The sequence below is a fragment of the Crocuta crocuta genome, unplaced genomic scaffold (genome assembly GCF_008692635.1).
Source record: "Crocuta crocuta isolate KB4526 unplaced genomic scaffold, BGI_CrCroc_1.0 scaffold233, whole genome shotgun sequence".
Lineage (NCBI taxonomy): Eukaryota > Metazoa > Chordata > Mammalia > Carnivora > Hyaenidae > Crocuta > Crocuta crocuta.
In genome coordinates this window covers 9,237,881-9,246,672 of record NW_027529526.1, presented here as the reverse complement: position 1 = coordinate 9,246,672, position 8,792 = coordinate 9,237,881, and the positions used below count along the sequence as shown (strand labels likewise).

The window sequence follows — 8,792 nt, the reverse complement described above, 5'->3', positions numbered from 1 at the left end:
GCCGAGCCTAAGAGGCGGCGGGAGAGGCNCGCGGCTCCGTGAGGTGGCCTCGGCTTTCCGCCTGGCCGACTGCCGCCTCCCGGCGCCGCCTCCCGAGGGGCTGTCGCGGGCTCAGCTGTTGACAAAGGCGGCACTGTAGAACCCGGGTTTGGTGAAGGGTTCAATTCCAAGCCACCACTGATTAGGCCTACAACTTCCCACTGGTCATAGCTACACAAAGGTAATCTTGTTACTTTACCATGCGATGGGGCCAATTATACTCACCTAGCTAGGTTGAGAAGCATAAAAGACTATAAGGAAAGTAATTAGCACTGAGTCCCAAATGGTAAGCCCTAATAAATGGCAGCAATTATTTTGAACACATGTTATGATATTGCTGCCCATTAAGCCTCTGTTCTGTGCAAAATACTATACTAGGTCACCTTACAGGTATTGCTCTTGTTTAAGTAGTTTGCTGAAAGTCACACAGCCAGTAAACAGCAGAGCAAAGATTTAAACCCAGGTTTAAATTACTTATGATAGCTTAAACTAAATTAAACTGTTTAGCAGCTAAATTAAACTACTTATGATTCTTAATGTTTGGAGACTTGCCATCAGTTATTTGTAGATTTAAACTGTGAAGAATTAATCCTGCCTTCTAATAATAGATATTGACCATAGAAGAAGCCCTGTTCTAAGTACTTGAAAGATATTAATCTAATCCTCACAGCAATCCTGTTAGGTAGGTATTATTAATACCATCATTTTACAGTTGAAGAAACAGAAAAGTATGTTAAATTTTCCAAGGTCAACCAACCAGTAAGGAACAGAGCTGTATTCAAACCCTAACTGAACCATGAACTTGTGCTTTTAACTCTTGTAAACTGCCTCAGTAATATGGGAAGACTTCATTAGAGCCAGGTCCATGTTGTCCGTGTACTCCTCTTTTCTACATTATGGAGAATGGGCTGAGGATTCTCTCCTTGACAGCTAGTACACAGCCTGGCCTGCAATAATTGTTAAATATTTGAACGTGTGATGAATATATGAACATTGGAAAAACTAAGCCTAATAATGAGGTATAAGTAATGATTTAGTAAATTTTAAGAAATCTAATTAAATTCAACAAGATTGTATAGTTTAGCCTAATCTGGGCCTGGGAGTCTGGACTATTTTCTGTAAAATTTTCCTTCAATTAAAATAATATTGGAAGTTCTAGTTAGTGCAATAAAAACAGACAAAGAAAAGGCATAGAGATTGGAAAGGAAGAAATAACACTGTATTTGCAGATAAAAATACCATGGAATAGTACCCAAAAAAGCTACTAGAACTAATTAGCTTAGCAAAGCTGCAGGATATAAAATTAATATACAAAAATCAGCTGTATTTCTCTATACTAGTAATGAACAATTGGATGTTGAATTTTTTTTTTTTTTTGGATGTTGAAATTTTTAAAATACCATTTAGCAGCAGAAAAACAAACAAGAAAACCCAAAATACCTAGAGATAAATGTGACCAAAGATGTGAAAGACATGTAAAATGAAAACTGTAAAACATTGCAAGAGAAATTAATGATCTAAATACAGAGGTCTATCATGTTCATGGATCAGAAGATTCAATATTTTTAAGATGTCATTTTTGTCTGAATTGATCTACAGATTTAAGGCAAGCCCAATAAAAAATCATAGCAGATTCTTATAGAAATTATCAAACTGATTCCAAATTTTATATAGAAATGCAAAGGAACTAGAGTAGCCAAAACTTTGACCAAGAAAAACAAAATTGAGGGACTTACAATACTTGATTTCAAGACATTATAAGAGGGGCTTCTGGGTGTCTGAGTCAGTTGAGCCTCTGACTCTTGAGATTTCAGCTCAGGTCTTGATCCCAGGGTCATGGATCGAGCCCCACATCTTAAGATCTTAAGGCTTAAGATCCCCCCTCTCTCTCTCTCAAAAAAAAAAAAAAAAGACATTGGAAGAGTTACAGTAATCAACACAATGTGGTACAGATGTGAAGATAGACTATAAATAGAGCAATGTAACAGAATTAAGAGCCCAGAGATAGACCTACACATACACAGTCCGTTGATTTTCAACAAATAGGCCAAAGCAATTCAGTGGAGAAAGGATAATCTTCTCAAGAAATGGTGCTAGAACAATTGGATAGTGTATGCCAAAAAAACGAAAAGAATCTCAGTTCTTTCCTTATGCCATATAAAAAAATTAACTAAAAACTGGATCATAAATCTAAATGTAAGAGCTAAAACTATAAAACTCATAGATGAGAATATAAGAAAAAAAATTGTTAACTTGGATTTGGCAAAGATTTCTTAAACGTAGCACAAAAAGCATATGTATTAAAAAGGAAAAGAGTTGATAAATTTTACTTTATCAAAATTAAAACGTCTTTTCAAAACATACTGAAGAAAGTAAAAAGGTAAGCCATAGACTTGGAGAAAGTATTTGCAAAGCATATATTTGATAAAGGACTTCTAACTAGAATATATAAAGAACTCTTACAACTCAGTAAGATGACAAAGAACACAATTTTAAAAATTGGGCAACAAATTTAAATAGACACTTCACCAAAGAAGTTATATTGAAGACAAAATAATTATATGAGAAGATGCTCACCATCATTAGTCATTAGGGAAATGCAAATTAGAAGTATAGTGAGGTATCACTGCACACCCTAGTCACAGAATGGCTGAAATTAAAAAGACTGATCATACAAATTGTTGGCAGGGATATAGAACAATTGGAATTTTCATAGACTGTATTTTTGGAATACAGAATGATATAACTGATTTGGAAAACAATTTGGTCACTCTTAAAAAAGCTAACGTATACCTACCATGTGATTCCCATTCCATTCCTAGGTATTTACCCACTACGATTATGAATATTCATTGCAGCATTATTCGTAATAGGCCCAAACTAGAAACAACCCAAATGATCATCACCAAGTGAAAGGAAAACAAATTGTGGTATATTCACACAATGGAATACTACTTGACAATGAGAAGGAATGGACAATTGATAGACTCAACAACATGGATGAATCTCAGAATAATTATTTCTGAGTGAAAGACGCCAGACCAAAAAAGGAACACATACTGTATGATTCCATTGATATAAAATTATAGAAAATCCAAACTACAGTGATAAAACAATCAGTGGTTGGGATTGTGGGATGGAGAGGATGAAAAATGGGGAGTGGAGATTGGTGAGAAAGAGGTATCACAAAGGAGAAAACTTTCTGTAGTGACAGACATGTTAATTTTCTTGATTGTAGTGATGGTTTCCCAGATGTATGCATAGGTCAGAACTTCTCAAATTGTATACTTTTATCATGTGCAGTTTACTATATACAAATTTTACCTCATTAAAGTTGGAGGAAAAAACACATCTATTTAAATTTTAGAAGGCTTTATATTACAGCCTAATCTGAGCCTGGGAGTCATAAAATCAGTGCAAATTGCTTTCAATTTATAAAACTGAAGTAGTTCTTTTTTATATTTCATACAGAGTGTAGTGAAGATTGCATTATAGGAGAGACTACAAGATTAAAATATTTTTTAATTAATATTATTGACATCTCTAGATAATTTCAGCAATACAGCTTTTTTCTTATCTTTCCACAAGCATCAACAATTTAACTAAAATAACAAAACCATAAGACATTAATAAGGATTATCTTAAAAAATTGTAATAGTGGAGATTAGAAATTCCCGGGGCGCCTGGGTGGCTTACTCGGTTAAGCGTCCGACTTTCGCTTAGGTCATGATCTCGCGGTTTGTGGGTTCGAGCCCCGCGTCGGGGTCGGGCTGTGTGCTGACTGCCAGCTCATAGCCTGGAGCCTGTTTCAGAGTCTGTATCTCCCTCTCTCTCTGACCCTCCCCTGCTCACGCTGTCTCTCTCTCTCTCTCTCTCTCTCTCTCTCTCCTAGAAATAAATAAAACATTAAAAAAATTTTAAAAAAAATTCTGAAATAGGAGTTATGAAGTTATTTTGTAGCAGGCTAAAGAAACTTTTATTTTTCTTATATATAAAAATGGCACAGGAATGTTTGTAGGAAACCACAAGTATAAATAGCAAGAGTTAAGGAAGTAGAAACACTAAATTAATCCTTTTATAAGAAGAAGAATGGGGTGTGCCTGGATGGCTCAGTCAGTTAAGCAACTGACTCTTAATTTCCGCTCAGGTCATGATCCCAGGGTCGTGGTCTGCGCTCAGTATGGACCCTGCTTTGGATTCCTGCTTTGGATTCTGTCTCTCCTTCTGCCCCTTTCCAGGCTCTCACGCTCTGTCTCTCTAAAGGAGGAGGAGGAGGAGAAGAATTGATCCTTTTGTAATGAATCTTGTAATTTGTAATGACTATTCAGATTTTCATAGTTTATGTAGGTATTTGCCCATCCAAGTACAGAAGCTTCAGTGAAATTGTAGTAAACACAGTTCTGTAGTGAAGACCAGGAAAATTTGAGAGACTTTTGAAACTGTTTTTTTCTAAGAAACTATGTCCAATGCCTCCTGCTTTTTGTAAGGTCACTAAACATCTGTGATAGGACTGTGGGAATATGAGGAAGGCTCTGAGTGGCTTTGGATTGTAAAAACTTTTAGCTTCCTGTATTAATTCATAAAATCATGAAGTTAAAAGAACTAATAAATCATTTGGTCCAACATTCTTCATTTATAGGTGAGGAAACTGAGATCCAAAGATGACAAGATCCTTCACCTAAGGACCACAGAGCAAGTTAACTAAACTGGGTTAGAATCCAGATTTCCTAACCACTAGTCTAGTGCTTTTCCTCACAATACATTACTGCTTTTAATTATATTAGTGTAGAATACAGAGGAACAACTGGCCACCAATAATTAAGATTAAAGCTTCATCATCTTCTAGGATGATGCACTTTGAGGTTTTTATGTCCTATTGATCCCTCCTCTCTGGTTATTTCTTCTCAAGCCCTGTCCTCAGTTTTCTACTTTTATTTTTGGACATTTGGGGAATGCAGGCACTTACAGCTTCAATAATCATCTGTATTCAGATGATTTCCAAATCAACGTTGCCAGTTGTTATCCTTCAATCCTATCTGTATCCAATCCTGTATTTCCATATTTACATAGAATATCTCCCAGAGGAATGAATGTACCACAGTAATGGGCACCTGAATTCAACAATTTCCTTATCAAAATAGCTTCAGTATTCCTTCTGGTCTCCGAGGTTAAATCATATGAAGAGATTTCTTTCTATCTCCTAAAGCATTCTGTCATGGTATCATGTACTTTCTTTGAAATTTCTGTTTTATTATTTTTATCCTTTTTTTTTTTTTTTGAGTTCTTAGTGTTTGCCAAGTACCAAAAGTATTCTGTATGTATTATCTCATGTAAGCCTCCCAACAGTCCTAAAGATAGATACTAAAGACAGATATCAATATCATCTCAATTTTACAGAAGAGAAAACAGTCCTAGAGAGGTTAAAGAAATTGCCCAAGGTCATATAATTCATAAATAGTAGAGCAGAGATTCAAATCCACTGTCTGATTTTAGAACCTCAAGTTTTAGCTACTGCATTATATTTCATTTGGGCTTAACCAAATCTTGTTCATTCAATACTGTCATCTCACTATAATTTCCTTGTTAACTCACAGATGGATTCATATAACAACATCTTAGCCAATCAACTTATCCTGAAACATACTTATTCAATCCATCTTGTATCTTCCTGCTAGACTAAGCAACTTAAAACATTATTAAGTCTATACCATAAAGGTGCTGGTGCTCAGTATTAGGCCAGAACATATCAACAAAATGGGCCCCAGTGTTTAGGAACTCATTTTAAATGGATGATTTTATCATCCTATTGCCCCAAAGATCTATCTGAATTTGGGGAAAGTCATTTTATATACTACCTACCCCCATTGTTATCGCGTCATTCCAAACCACCTCCCAACACTCTTCCCCACAATCCTCCATTGCTGTGTTCTGTGATCACTGATCTTTGCAACTCTTTATGACCTACTTTCCTTTGGCATACCTCTTCACTCACCTCAGGCTAGCTTCCTCTCTGCCTTAGCAATCTCAGTTTGACCTCAGGAATTCCCATTCTCCTGCCAACAACTCCTTTGCCATTATCTGCTTTTCCTTCAAACACTTTCTACCTTACTGAAATCAAAGGCATCCGTTTCCATGACCACCTTTTTTGGCTAGGAGACAAGTTAACATTCTCTTCCCTAGCTGTCACATCCTTTGACATCAGTGTTTTAATGCTATCAACCAGCTATCTCTCTTCTTTAAACTCTTCATCTAGAAGTCTGGTTTTTGTTGTTTTTTTTCCCCCTAAACTAGCTAGGCCTAATAACTGCAGATCAAAGAAGTCATGTTTCTTCTTATGCAAATACAAAACTAAAACCTTCCCATTATCATGTATAATGTAAGGAATGATCAAGCCAAGGTATACTGACAGGGCCAAGGGAAATGAAGTCAGAAAGTTCAAGAACAACATAGAGAATATTTGCTCCAGTCCTGGGAACTATCCACTTTGGTCTTTTGGGTCCTTATTGCCACAGACAGACCAATGTGAGATGACACAGTTTACTCCCAGAGAGCAATCCCAGGTCAGTTTATCACTCTGATGCATGGAAAACAAGGACTAGAAGCAGCCAGTTCATACTTATAGTTCCCAGATTATCTAAAATATGTCCTTTACAGATAGTAAACTTGTACTAATTTGTTTTGAATTAGGATCCAAACAGGATCCTCTCATTACATTTTGATTGTTATATTTGAAATTTCTTTTAATTGAGAGCAGTCCTCCTCCCCTCCTTTCTTCATACTATTAAATTATATCAGCAACTGGGTGTATTGGGGTTCAACCAGAGAAAAAGAACAAGTAAGAGATATATATACTAAGAGATTTACTGCAGTCTCCCTTACTTAAAATCAATTGATTATGGACTTAATTATACATACAAAATACCTTCACAGCAACACTTAGTGTTTGATTGAATAATTAGGGACTAAAAGTGTAGCTACATTGACATACAAATTCTATCATATTGGGTCAATTGTTGTGTAGATCATTCCTGCATTCTGGATTTATCTGTTTACTTCCTTGTAGTGTCATTTATTTTGTTCTTTTTCTTTCCATATTTCCTATAAATACAGTTTGGCTTTAGAGGCTTGATTAGATTCAGGCTCTATCACAGTGTTCTGGCAAGAATACTTTATAGGTGGTACTTTGTGCTTCATGTTATACCAGGAAGCCCACAGTATCTGCTTGCCCCACTTTAGACTGATCATTGGGGTTCTCATCAATAGTTCATCTAATGATGTTATCCATTAGGATGGTAGTCTGAATCCATTTTATTACGGATTACAAAATGATAATTTCTAATTATTTATTAGTGTTATCTCTGTAAAAGAAAAAACCACCTTTTTCTTAGGAACTAGGGCTATTTGGTTACCTTGGAATACTGTCCATACAGGAAAGGCAAGAAAAATGTCAAATTCTTTCCTTTTAAGGAGTTGGTACCCAGTTACTTGCAATCATGTCCAATGTGTAGAATTTAAATATTTTAGTATAACTACAAATTTATGGGTTTTATATACTTGATCAATTGCATTTAGTATTTCTTTTGTTGTGTAGTCCCATCTTTGGCACATCGTATTGTCTTTCTGACAAGACAGCTTTCTTGCATCCTGATCTCTCCCTGGCTTATCTTCTTTAATTCCTGCTCCACACCTGGAACCAGCTCCTCTAAGGAGTTCTGGATCCTTTCAATGGGGAATTGTATGGGACACCTGGGTGGCTCAGTCGGTTGAGTGTCGGACTTCTGCTCAGGGCATGATCTCACAGTTCCTGTGTTTGAGCCCCACATCGGGCTCTGTGCTGACAGCTAACTCAGAGCCTGGAGCCTGTTTCAGATTCTGTGTCTCCCTCTCTCTCTGACCCTCCCCTGCTCATGCTGTCTCTCTCAGAAATAAATAAAAACATTAAAAAATTAAAAACAAAAAAGAAATCAATGGGGAATGGTATTTTAGAGAGCACATCTGGTAGCTAGCTGTATTCATAGCTATTGGATTATCATTACTTCTAGTCCTTTTCGGAGGACAGAGCTAGGGAATATATTTAAAATTAAAATAACAATTTAGAGTTTGTAATGATATTCCAAATTTAAATTTAATATTATAAGATTTTAAATATAACACTTTATTAATAGTTGTCTCTCTTTACTCTTATATTGAAAATCTTATTACCTAATTAAGTAATTATTTATATTGTAAAATATAGAAAATAGATTCAAAATGAAAATCCCAATGTTATTACTGACTGGTTACTGAATGAAGTTTACATGTACTTACTGCTCTATCTGTCCTTAGAATATGTATCACTAATGATGTAGAGTCAGAATAGCTGTGTTCTAGTCCCTTGAAATAATTCTCCTTTTTCTAGTAGTTCCTCAGTTTGATCTTTACTTTTAGAAATTTCTTCTTAGGTTTAATTTTACTTTTGAAATGTAAAAGTTTTCTATGTTTCCCAAGTTGGAACTGCATAATGAAGCATATTTGGAGAAGTGTCATGCCCATTCCCAGTCTTCTACCCTGTTACCTCTTTACTCCTACTTTTAAACATTTTGGTCTTTTTTTCCAGGATTTTTGCAAATATAGACAAATATGTACACAAACATAAATAAAAGTAGAAATGTATTATTATATAATGTATAGTGTTCTGTAACTTCCTCCTTTTTTTCACTTAATAATATATCCTGAAGATCATATTAGAGTAATTAAAAAATAGACCTTTACTT

The 8,792-nt window shown here is 35.5% G+C and overlaps 1 long non-coding RNA gene across 2 annotated transcripts in view; it reads left to right on the top strand.

Annotated features, from left to right (window-relative positions):
* The first annotated feature begins 35 nt into the window (after positions 1 to 35).
* The window catches only part of LOC144229183 (uncharacterized), a 75,767-nt gene continuing 67,010 nt past the window's right edge, over positions 36 to 8,792 (top strand). For both annotated transcript variants that reach the window (XR_013334372.1, XR_013334373.1), the window contains exon 1: positions 36 to 220. This is a non-coding gene — a long non-coding RNA (uncharacterized LOC144229183). The remainder of the gene's footprint in view (positions 221 to 8,792) is intronic.